Source organism: Eleutherodactylus coqui, chromosome 2, assembly GCF_035609145.1.
Source record: "Eleutherodactylus coqui strain aEleCoq1 chromosome 2, aEleCoq1.hap1, whole genome shotgun sequence".
NCBI classification, from domain to species: Eukaryota; Metazoa; Chordata; class Amphibia; order Anura; family Eleutherodactylidae; genus Eleutherodactylus; species Eleutherodactylus coqui.
Window position 1 is genome coordinate 59,043,659 of NC_089838.1, and position 10,997 is coordinate 59,054,655.

Consider the following 10,997-nt stretch of genomic DNA (forward strand, 5'->3'; position numbering starts at 1 on the left):
TTGTCTTAAAAAGGAACTAGTGTGGTCAAAAAAGTGATGGGCCTGTATTGGTATTGTAGTGTAGCAAACAGTTTACAGAAATAAGGCAGATTACTTTGAAACATTTAGGCTGCCTTCACATCTGCATTGGGGGTTCCAGTTTCCTACTCCGTTCGGGGGCTGGAAGGGGACTCTGCTGGCCAAACAGCGCTGAAAGGACCCCATTGACTATAATGGCGTCCATTCGGTTTCCGCTCAGCTGCCCGGTATTTTACTGGTAGAAAAAGTGCTGAATGCAGTGCTATTTCTTCCGGTATTTTGTGCTGGATCTATGCAGATACGAAGGCAGCCTTAGCCTTTTTTTTGTGCTGCTGGAGAATTAGCAAATGTCCTGGAACAGGATTGATAGAACTGTGTCTAGGAGAACACCCAATTTTCAGCCCCAAGTTTTGTCATTAATGTTTGTATAAAGGTTACTTGGCTGTGCACCCAAGGCTTTTTAAGTGTGGGCAGTCAAGATGCAGAACTTACCCCATATACTTCACAATTAAGAGTTCTACCAAGTTTAGTTCAGATATGGTTATATATATATATATATATATATATATATATATATATATATATATATATATATATATATATATATATATATATATATATATGACAAGGCAAGATAATGCTCGGCTACACATAAGAGTATCACAGGAATGCCTCCACAACATTGCCACAATTTCGTGGCCGGCCCAGTCGCCAGACTTATCACCAAAAGAACGTGTATGGGACGACCAACTTCAAAAACCTACAAGTTCGCTCAATCTAGAGGCTCAATTACAGCAAATGTGGACCTCTATGCCTCCATGCCTCCCCGTATCACATCTTGTATTTAAGCTAGAGTTGGTACAACAGGGTACTAGAGCCTCCATGCCCACCCATATCACATCTTGTATCCAAGCTAGAGGTGACCCAAAAGGGTACTAGAGCCTCCATGCCCACTCGTATCATATCTTTCTTCCAAGCTAGAGGTTGTACAACAGGGTGGCTAGAAGGTTGGAGGAGTGTTTAAACTAGGCACCGGGTGGAGGGCAGAAAGAGCAATAGGGGGGAAGACAGTGTAGACAGTGACCTGGGACCAAGTAATGGGGATGGGGGTTGAGCGGAGGGGGGGGGGGGTAGTACAGTTAGAACTGACAGAACAGCTAATAGCACCATAAGTAGCATAATGAATATAAAGAATAACAACTATCGTATAAATTGTATGGCAACAAGTGCAAGAAGTCTCAATGATAAGTGTGATTGGGAGGTGAATTTACAGGATTACAATCTGTATAGAAGAGACCATGAGAACCAGAAAGGGGGAGGGGTGTGTCTGTATGTTGAATCGTACTTAATGCTGAGGCTACGAGAAGATATAGGTGAAGGGGATGAACACGTGGAATCTCTTTGGGTAGAAATACAGGGAGGGAAAAATAACAAAATCCTGATAGGGTTTTCTATAGGCCCTCAAAAATAACAAAAGAAACTAAAAACTTATTATTAAGACAAATAGAAAAGATGTCAAACCGCAATGAAGTAATTATTATGGGGGACTTTAATTATTATCTGGATATAATATGAGAAGATGCAACCTGCGGATGTCACAAGGGCGATAAATTTTTGAGAACAATAAAAGATAACTACCTTTCCCAACTTGTGCTGGAGCCAACTAGAGGAAGGGTCATCCTGGACTTATTATTAACTAACAGACCGGACAGAATAATGGGGGTGCAGGCTGAGGGACCCTTGGTAAATAGTGACCCCCATATAATTAAATTACAGCTGCCATTCAATAGGAAGCCTTATCAGGGAGGCAAAAAAACCTAAACTTTAGTAAAGCAAAATTTTAACAGCTCAGAACTACTCTTGGCAATATTAATTGGGACAATGTCCTCAAAAATAACAGTAGAGGTGACAAATGGGACAAAGTTTAAAAGTATCCTAATTACCCCATGTGAGCAGTTCATACCATTTAAAAACAAAAGAACTACAAGTAGAAGGAAACCAATGTGACTCAACAAGACTGAAAGAGGGGCAATGAAAAAAAGAAAGTGTTTAAATTATTAAAGCAAGAAGGCAGCAAAGAAGCATTAAAAACATATAGGGCAAAAAACAAAGTATGTAAGGAAAAGATCAAAACTGCCAAGAAGAAGGCAGAAAGACTGATCGCCAAAGAGAGCAAAAATAACCCCAAACTATTTTTCAATTATGTAAACTGTAAAAGGATTTGCACTGAAAGTACTGTCCCTTTAACAAATAATGCAGGAGAAATCATAGAAAGAAGACCTGAGGGTACTAGTTGACTGTAGCAAATAAAGTCTTGGGGTGCATTAAAAGAGGCATAGGGGCGAAGGATGAGAACATTATTCTTCCACTTTATAAGGCACTTGTCAGGCCTCACATGGAATACTGCGCACAGTTCTGGTCACCGGTGCTCAGGAAAGATGTTACAGTGCTTGAGGGGATTCAAAGAAGGGCGACTAAATTAATAAACAGAATGGGAGGTTGGGAATACCCAGAGAGGCTAGCAAAATTGGGATTATTCACTCTGGAAAAAAGATGGTTTAGGGGCGACCAAATAACCATGTATAAATACATGAGGGGACAATACAAGGATCTCTCCCATGGTCTGTTTATACCCAGGACTGCAACGGTAACAAGAGGGCATCCTCTGAGTCTAGAGGAAAGACGGTTTCATCACCAACACAAATAGAGGTTCTTTACTGTAAAAGTAGTGAGACTGTGAAACTAGACGTCTTTTTAGAGTACTATGATATTACAGGATATAGATATTAAATGACCAGCGGGGTTGTTGATCCGGGTGTTGGAGTCAGGTTGGAACTTTCAAACGTTGATCCATCGATTATTCTGACCGCCATTATGGAGTTGGGAAGGAATTTTTCTTCCCAAATGGGCTACATGTACTATATATATTTTGCACGTGGAGCGGGACTCATTTATCTCTAAGGGCTTCTTCACACTGGCATATGCGCGAATACATTTCACCGCTACAGAGAGTATTTGTCCATGAACCAGTGAAAAGTTATATTTAAAAAAAATACTTTAAACTCTGCGCTACTGCGCGAGAAACAAAAAGCACGTATAAAAACTACACACAAGAAAGATAGGGAAAGGCCTATCTTTTCTCGCGCTTAGTAATATTGCATGAGAATCACACCCACAAAATAATCCGAAATCACAGTTTTGTGTTTAAGCCCTAAGCGGTGTTGCTTACTTGACACATAGGGTTCATACAGGTTGATGCTGCAATATTTTATGTGGCCACTGTTCATACTGGGAGGCAGCCATGTTGTTGATTATTGTCATAACAGTAACCTTCGTCACAAAGCGTGTTCCGAGATGTGGAGCACGCTCTATCTGTGCCTATAGGGTACATTGTGGAAATGGATTTGAAGGACAATGCATAAGGTAAACATCTGTACATTTTTGCAATCACCTAGAGGCAGAGGTGCAATGGGCGCTTCGGGAAGTCTGCAAATCAGACATGGCGCAGATGAAGAAGGAAGCAGAAAGCAACTGCCAACAGTGTCCAGAGAGAGTGAGTGTAATATTTAGCCCCCGGGACTGCATAGGATGGGGGGACATGGACTCTATATGATTGTGCAAGGCCTTGCAGAGTAGTCGCTATGTTATGTAGTTAGAATGTACTATGTTTGAGGCCATCTAAAGTGTTTATGTAATGGTGCAGCAAGGCACTTGTTAGTGTTGAGCAACATATTATATTTAGATACACAAGTGACATGGGAGTAAAACCATGGCTTATTTTGGGTGAGAGACCTCTGAATATAGAAGGCTTCAACTATATTGTTCTTTCTTTCTTCCTATGGAGTGGAAGAGGTCGGGTCTACAGATAAAGAAGCTCAATTTAATATTGGATGGTGCTGCATGTAAGTGAGATGGGTATGATTAGAGAGGCCATAAATTCATATGCTTTGCTGCTGCTGCCAGGCCAGAAAATTGAGAGGCAGGGTATACACTGATATAATATACCGAATATTAGTAATGGTAATTCGGGTTTGCCATAAATGATTACTGTCGCTTTAAGAGAATATTGATAAGAGTTATGACGCGACATTTAACTATTAGAAACCTTCCTACGGACCAAAGTAATGTTTCCACTATTGCTGTTCAGTAAAGTTTATTTCTGATAAAAAAATGTGTGCTGTCTCTGCCTCCGTCTGTCACTACCACAGTATCCATCTGCTTTACAGGCGTGGAGACATACAGGCCTCATATATTCTCCTGTGGCACATGTGCCCATAGATGTTGCACTGAAGCCTCTAGATCCTGCACACTCATAGACTGCTGAAGCTGGTGTACTAGCGGGTTCCATAAAAGCTTGATTGGCAATTCATCTGCCAACTGGGCAGGCCAAGAAGGTATGGCAACCTGGTGAAGACACTCTTTAGAAACCCTTGCTGTGTGAGGACCAACATTATCTTGCTAAAAAATGTCTGTTGGAAGGCCAGCCACAAGAGGCAACACCTGTGACCGCAGATCTTCCAGCACATATCACTAAGCTGTTAGTGTCCCTCAATCACTACTAGGGGTGATTGACTGTCCTAGGTGATAGTTTCCTAGATCATCACCCCAGCAGTAGAGGCGGTGTGTTGCTCCTTAGCAAAGGCAGGATTGAAGCACTCAACAGAAGACCATCATCGGCTCCCAAACAGAATCTGGGATCGTCGCTAAAGAGGATATGGTTCCAGTCCATAGCTGTCCAGGTTTCTCATTCATGACACCACTGAGATATTAATGGCAGGACACGTAATGGCCACCGTGACAATAAATTTCCTTCTGCTAAGTGCCTGAAAATGGTCCAGCTGAAACAGGGTTCTGTAATGAAGCTGCCACCAGTGTCTAGACGATGGCCAACAAAACTGTTGGATCTACTCGTGCTTGTCAGCAGATCAAATGGTCCTCTCTGTTGGTGATCTGTCTGGACAATCTGGAACCTGTTACCTATGTGTGTGTGTCCTTGGGTAACCACTGCTCCCAACACTTCCTAACAACTCGGTCACAACAGCCAAGATGGCAGGGAATTAGTGGAAATAACCATCCTGCTTTTCTCAATGATCCGACCCTTCTCAAAGTTTGTTAATTAGGAAAAACATCTTCAAAAGCAGTGTAGAGCATGTCTAGCAGTCAACAATCTCTCAATTGGAGTATACTACACAAAAGTAGCCTTGGAGAGCCTGTTTATTGGGCAACGGGAGAAGAGCTTTCACAGCTTCTGGCAAGACCCAGTACTTATGGCAAAGACACAACCACCAGAATCCCATGGCATCTCCAAGACCAACAGCATGAACGAACACATACCTATACTCCTTGAAATAAACACACAAGGCAGATGTTAAAATTTAAGTTGATGGCAGTCGGTCACAGCATTAATTTAAAACAAATTCAACTATACAACCCACAAGTTGTATTAACCAAATAAAGGAGTGGAAGCTGGGAAGTGATATGCCCCACCAACCTCTCGCCATACAAGTCCACCTTCCCAACCGTTCATTACTACACTCTGTCATTATCAACCACCAGCTATGACTTTGAATAACCGTCACTCGAATGACAAAAGCAAATAAATTAACAAATTTGTTATAGTATATTTAATTTTTTGACCAGCATCATTTAAGGGTGGTTTCACACCTGCATCAGGGGAATCCCCACGGCCGAAAGGCTCTGTCTCAGCACGGAACTGAACTGCATTGTTCTATGGCCTCCACTGACTAAACAGAAAGTTAGCCAGCCTCAAAGGAGTTTTCCCATTACTTATAATTACTTCACAGTCACTTTGTGCTTCCTGGTTGTTGCTGACCAGGATATGTGACTGCTGCAGTCAATCACTGGCTATAGAAGGTCACTGCTGTGGTCAGTGATTGGCTACAGTAGTCACATGTCATGGTCAGCAGCAACCAGGAAGTACAGAGTGGCTGAGGAGCAATTTTTTGAAATGAAAAAAGCCCTGTAAGCTGCGAACATCATATTTGGGCCCCAAATATATCTTTTGATCGATGTCTTTAAGCTTTAAAGTGGTGCCCCACAGGTATACACAGGCATTTACATGTGCATTTGTGCAATGGGAGTGGCATATTTGTGTGTGTGTGTGTATGTGTGTGTGTATATATATATATATATATATATATGTGCATGTTTTACTGTACTTTTTGCATGCGCACAAGACACACAACCATGCTCCCGTTCATTGAAATGGGCACTTAGTTCTTTATGTGCTCTTACCCTGCGATGTGCAATAAAATATAGCGTGCTACATACCAAAATGTGCACTGAAAACGCTTATATGAACCAACTCATGGAAATCAATGGCTTCTATTCACTGCGTATTGTTGCACAAATACGTTCATGTGAATCCAGCCTTAGGGAGGGTATTCACAGCACCTCTCCTATCTATATATATAAAGACAAAAGCCCTCACTGACTCACTGACTGACTGACTCACTGATTGACTGACTGACTGACTGACAGACTCGCTAAAAGTTCTCCAACTTCCCGATGTCGTAGAAACATGAATTTTGGCACAAGCATAGATTATTTCCAAAATAGGAAAAGTAATTGAGTCCCAACTCGATTATTCAATTCTAGCGCAAAAGAATTAGCGTCCAAATTTTACGTACGGAATGTAATTTTCTCACTTTCCGGTGTCATAGAAACGTGAAATTTGGCAAGAGCATTGATTATGTCATTATTAGGAAAAGCTAATGGGTCCCAACTTGATTATTCAATTCTATGCGCAAAAGAATTAGCGTCCAAATTTAACGTACGGAATGTAATTTTCTCACTTTCCGGTGTCATAGAAACGTGAAATTTGGCAAGAGCATTGATTATGTCATAAATAGGAAAAGCTAATGGGTCCCAACTCGACTATTCAATTCTTAGTGCAAAAGAATTAGCGTCCAAATTTTGCATACAGAATTTAATTCTCCAACTTCCCGATGTCATAGAAACATGAAATTTGTCAAAAGCATTGATTATGTCATAAATAGGAAAATCTAATGGGTCCCTACTCGATTATTTAATTCTAGCGCAAAAGAATTAGCGTCCAAATTTTATGTACGGGATCTAATTTTCTCACTTCCCGATGTAGAAACATGAAATTTGGCATGAGCATTGATAATGTCATAAATAGGAAAAGTTAATAGGTCCCAACTCGATTATTCAATTCTAAGCGCAAAAGAATTAGCGTCCAAATTTTACGTATGGAATCTAATTCTCTCACTTCCAGGTGTCATAGAAACTTGAAATTTGGCACGGGCATTGATTGTGTCATATATTGGAAAAGTTAATGTGTCCCAACTCGATTATTCAATTCTATGCGCAAAAGAATGAGCGTCCAAATTTTACGTACGTAATCTAAATTTCTTACTTGAAATTTAGCACGGGCATTGATTATGTCATAAATAGGAAAAGGTAATGGGTCCCAACTCGATTATTCAATTCTAAGCGCAAAAGAATTAGCGTCCAAATTTTACGTATGGAATCTAATTCTCTCACTTCCCGATGTCGTAGAAACATGAAATTTGGCACAAGCATTGATTATGTCATAAATAGGAAAAGGTAATGGGTTCCAACTCGATTATTTAATTCTAGCGCAAAATAATTAGCGTCAAAATTTTACGTACATAATCAAAATCTCTCACTTAATGTCATAGAAACATGAAATTTTCTATAAGCATTGAATATGTCGTAAATAGGAAAAGTTAATGGGTCCTAACTCGATTATTCAATTTTAGCGCAAAAGAACTAGCGTCCAAATTTTACGTACGGAATCTAATTCTTTCACTTCTTGGTGTCATAGAAACATGAAATTTGGAACGGGCATTGATTATGTCATAAATAAAAAAAGTTAATGGGTCCCACCTCGATTGTTCAATTCTAACCGCAAAAGAATTAGCGTCCACATCTTACGTACGAAATCTAATTCTCTCACTTCCCGATGTCATAGAAACTTGAAATTTGGCATGGGCATTGATTATGTCATGAATTGGAAAAGTTAATGGGTCCAAACTCGATTATTCAATTCTAAGTGCAAAAGAATTAGCGTCCAAATTTTACGTATGGACTCCAATTCTCTACCTTCCTGATGTCATTTTATATAAAGGAAACGTCGCATGGTTACCTCCTGTGGTGTTTCCTGCGTAACGCAGAGAACTATGCAAAATGGTGAACATATGTTTTTCCTCGGTATCTCTAAAGTAACCATGACTTCATAAGATTTTCCGTGTGAACACCAGATAAACACCAGTACCAAATTAACTCGGGCGAAGCCGAGTATATCAGCTAGTATAGTATATAGCAGGTATTACTTTACATTGCTTATAAAATACACATTTTACTCTACCTGCAGTCCAAGGAAAATGCAAAGATACCACGGAGGAACATCTTCAATTTTGTATAACATATCAAATTCTGTTTGCATTTCTATGGTTGGCAATGATGGATTATCATCCTTGTTCTGTTAAATAAATGGTTAATAAAAAGAAAAATGTTCAGTGCTGGTTTAAAGATCTTTTTCATCTTATTAAGATAAAGGTTCCCATATGTGACGTTACAAAGGATTAAGTACATAATTAGGGCTTATTTAGATGTGCGTATATTGGATGGGTTTTCATGGCTGGTTGATATATGCCTTCCCTCCCACTCACCGCTTCTCTGCTTCTCTCCTCCCCTCCCCTCCAAGTGGTTTGCAATGGGCGGAATGGGGGGAGCTAAGCTCCCACCCCCTCCCTGCCCCTTCTCCTTAGCCAGCAATGGGAGTGTGCGGGACAGAGCCCCCTTCCGCCCACTCCCATTGCAAATGAAGAACTGGAGGAGAGAGATGGCGAGGGGGAGAGAAGGGGGAAACTGCATAGATGGTAGTCTATATCGCCAGGGCATGAAAACCTGACCGATATACACTCGTGGGAATAAGCCCTTAGGGTGCTTTCCAACATAAGGGGAATATTCCGCCACGGAAAAAAATGCATTTCTAACATGTGGATTTTGCCATGAATTTTTGGCAGAATTGTTGCAAATTTGCAGATGGAAAAATTACGTAGCAATTCCACACCGAAATTTGCATGTTAGACATATGGATTTTGGTATGTTTCTCCTATGGTGTAATATTCCACAAAATGTGAAAGCACCCTCCTTAGGGCTCTTTCACATGAGTGTATATTGGCCCGCCATTTTCACGGTCGGCCAATATATGCTATGATCTGATACATTGGATTCCAATGCATCAGTTCACATGCCCATATTCCTGGGACGTAGAAGCGCCCAGCTGGGCCAATATAGCGCCGGGCCCAAAAGATAGTCCTGGAACTAGCTTTTGGGCCGGAATACGTCAGCCACTGCATGTGCTCCTATGGGAGCCAATCACAGCGGCCGGAGAAGGGAGGTGGGAGGGTGTTTAGCAGCATGACTGCTAAGCTCCCTCCCTCTTCTCTCCTCCCCTCTGGCTGATTGCAATGGGAGGGGGTGGGATGGGGGCAGAGCAAAGTGCCACCCCGTCCCACCTCCTCCCATTGCTGGCTGCAGACAAGGGAAGGGGGCTGGAGTTTTGTTCCGCCCCCACACCGCCCACCTTCCATTGCAAACAGCCAGAAAGAAGGAGAGAAAACGCTTGTGTGAAAGAGCCCTTAGGCTGCTGTAATTGCTGATTGCACAAATAGATTATAATGACTGCTTTCAGGCAGATGGTGGTCATCATCAGGTAAATTTGGATCAAGTATTGAAGGACTGAACAGAGAATTTATGTCACCAGATTCCTGGCATAAAAAAGTTAGAAATATTGTTGCATGAAATTTAGCAACTTTTTCAAATTTTCCACCATGCTAACTACTTTTCAAAAAAAGTGGGTGGGGTCTATCAGGAAGGCATGACCTATGTCAGCCTGGAATTTTTGCAAGAAGCTGGTGTAAATTATGACACATATCTACACTAGTTCATTACAAAGATTTGATCTCTTAGAGCATGGTCTGCCATGAGGTATGCCAGATTTATTAAAAAAATAAGGAAGATTTACCTCTGTAGCGCCACCAATTGGATGGCAGCATTCCTGTAACTCAATGTACGACTTTTTTAAGAAGTATGTAAAATAATGATTGGGAATAGGAAACTAAGCCAGAATCCATACATAGACAGCTGTTTCGGGGGGTTTGCCCCTCATCCGTGTGCAGCAGGTTTCTGGCTTGGCTGGTAGGAGGCCTGTGACGTGGGAGACGACATCCTTCTTGACCCAGATTTATTAAGAGGCAAGCGCTTCCTAATAAATTTGGCGCATCTTATTCCAGCAGAATACAGCTGGTGTATAGACAGCCATTGTTATCCAGATCCTGGTTCTGAATGTTTAAATATAACACAAATTAACTAGAGGCTTTCAATTTTGATTACGAGTCACTTCTAATAAACGAGTCCTGACATTTCATTGTTGGAGAGCTCACCCATGAATAATGGTGTGTATGTGTAATATATCATTATTGTAGCACATTTTCATATACTGAGGTAGAATGTTAGTCCCTTTTTGTATCCAGGGTATGTAAGTAACATAGTCTAATGTACTATTTCTTATTAGACGAATGCAATACACCAATATACAGTAATTACTATTTAAGGTTACTAGGGGGCTGCATTCAGACGAATGTATATCGGCTCGGTTTTCACGCCGAGCCGATATACGTTGTCCTGGTGTGTAGGGGGGAGGATGGAAGAGTCAGGAGCAGGAACTGCGCTCCCGCCCCCTCTCTGCCTCCTCTCCGCCCCTCTGCACTATTTGCAATGGGGAGAGGTGGGCCGGGGGCGGGGCTAAGTTTCCCGAATTAGCCCCGTCCCCGCCCCACCTCTCCCCATTGCAAATAGTGCAGAGGGGCGGAGAGGAGGCAGAGAGGGGGCGGGAGCTCAGTTCCTGCTCCTGGCTCTTCCATCCTCCCCCCCTGCACACCAGGACAACGTATATCGGCTCGGTG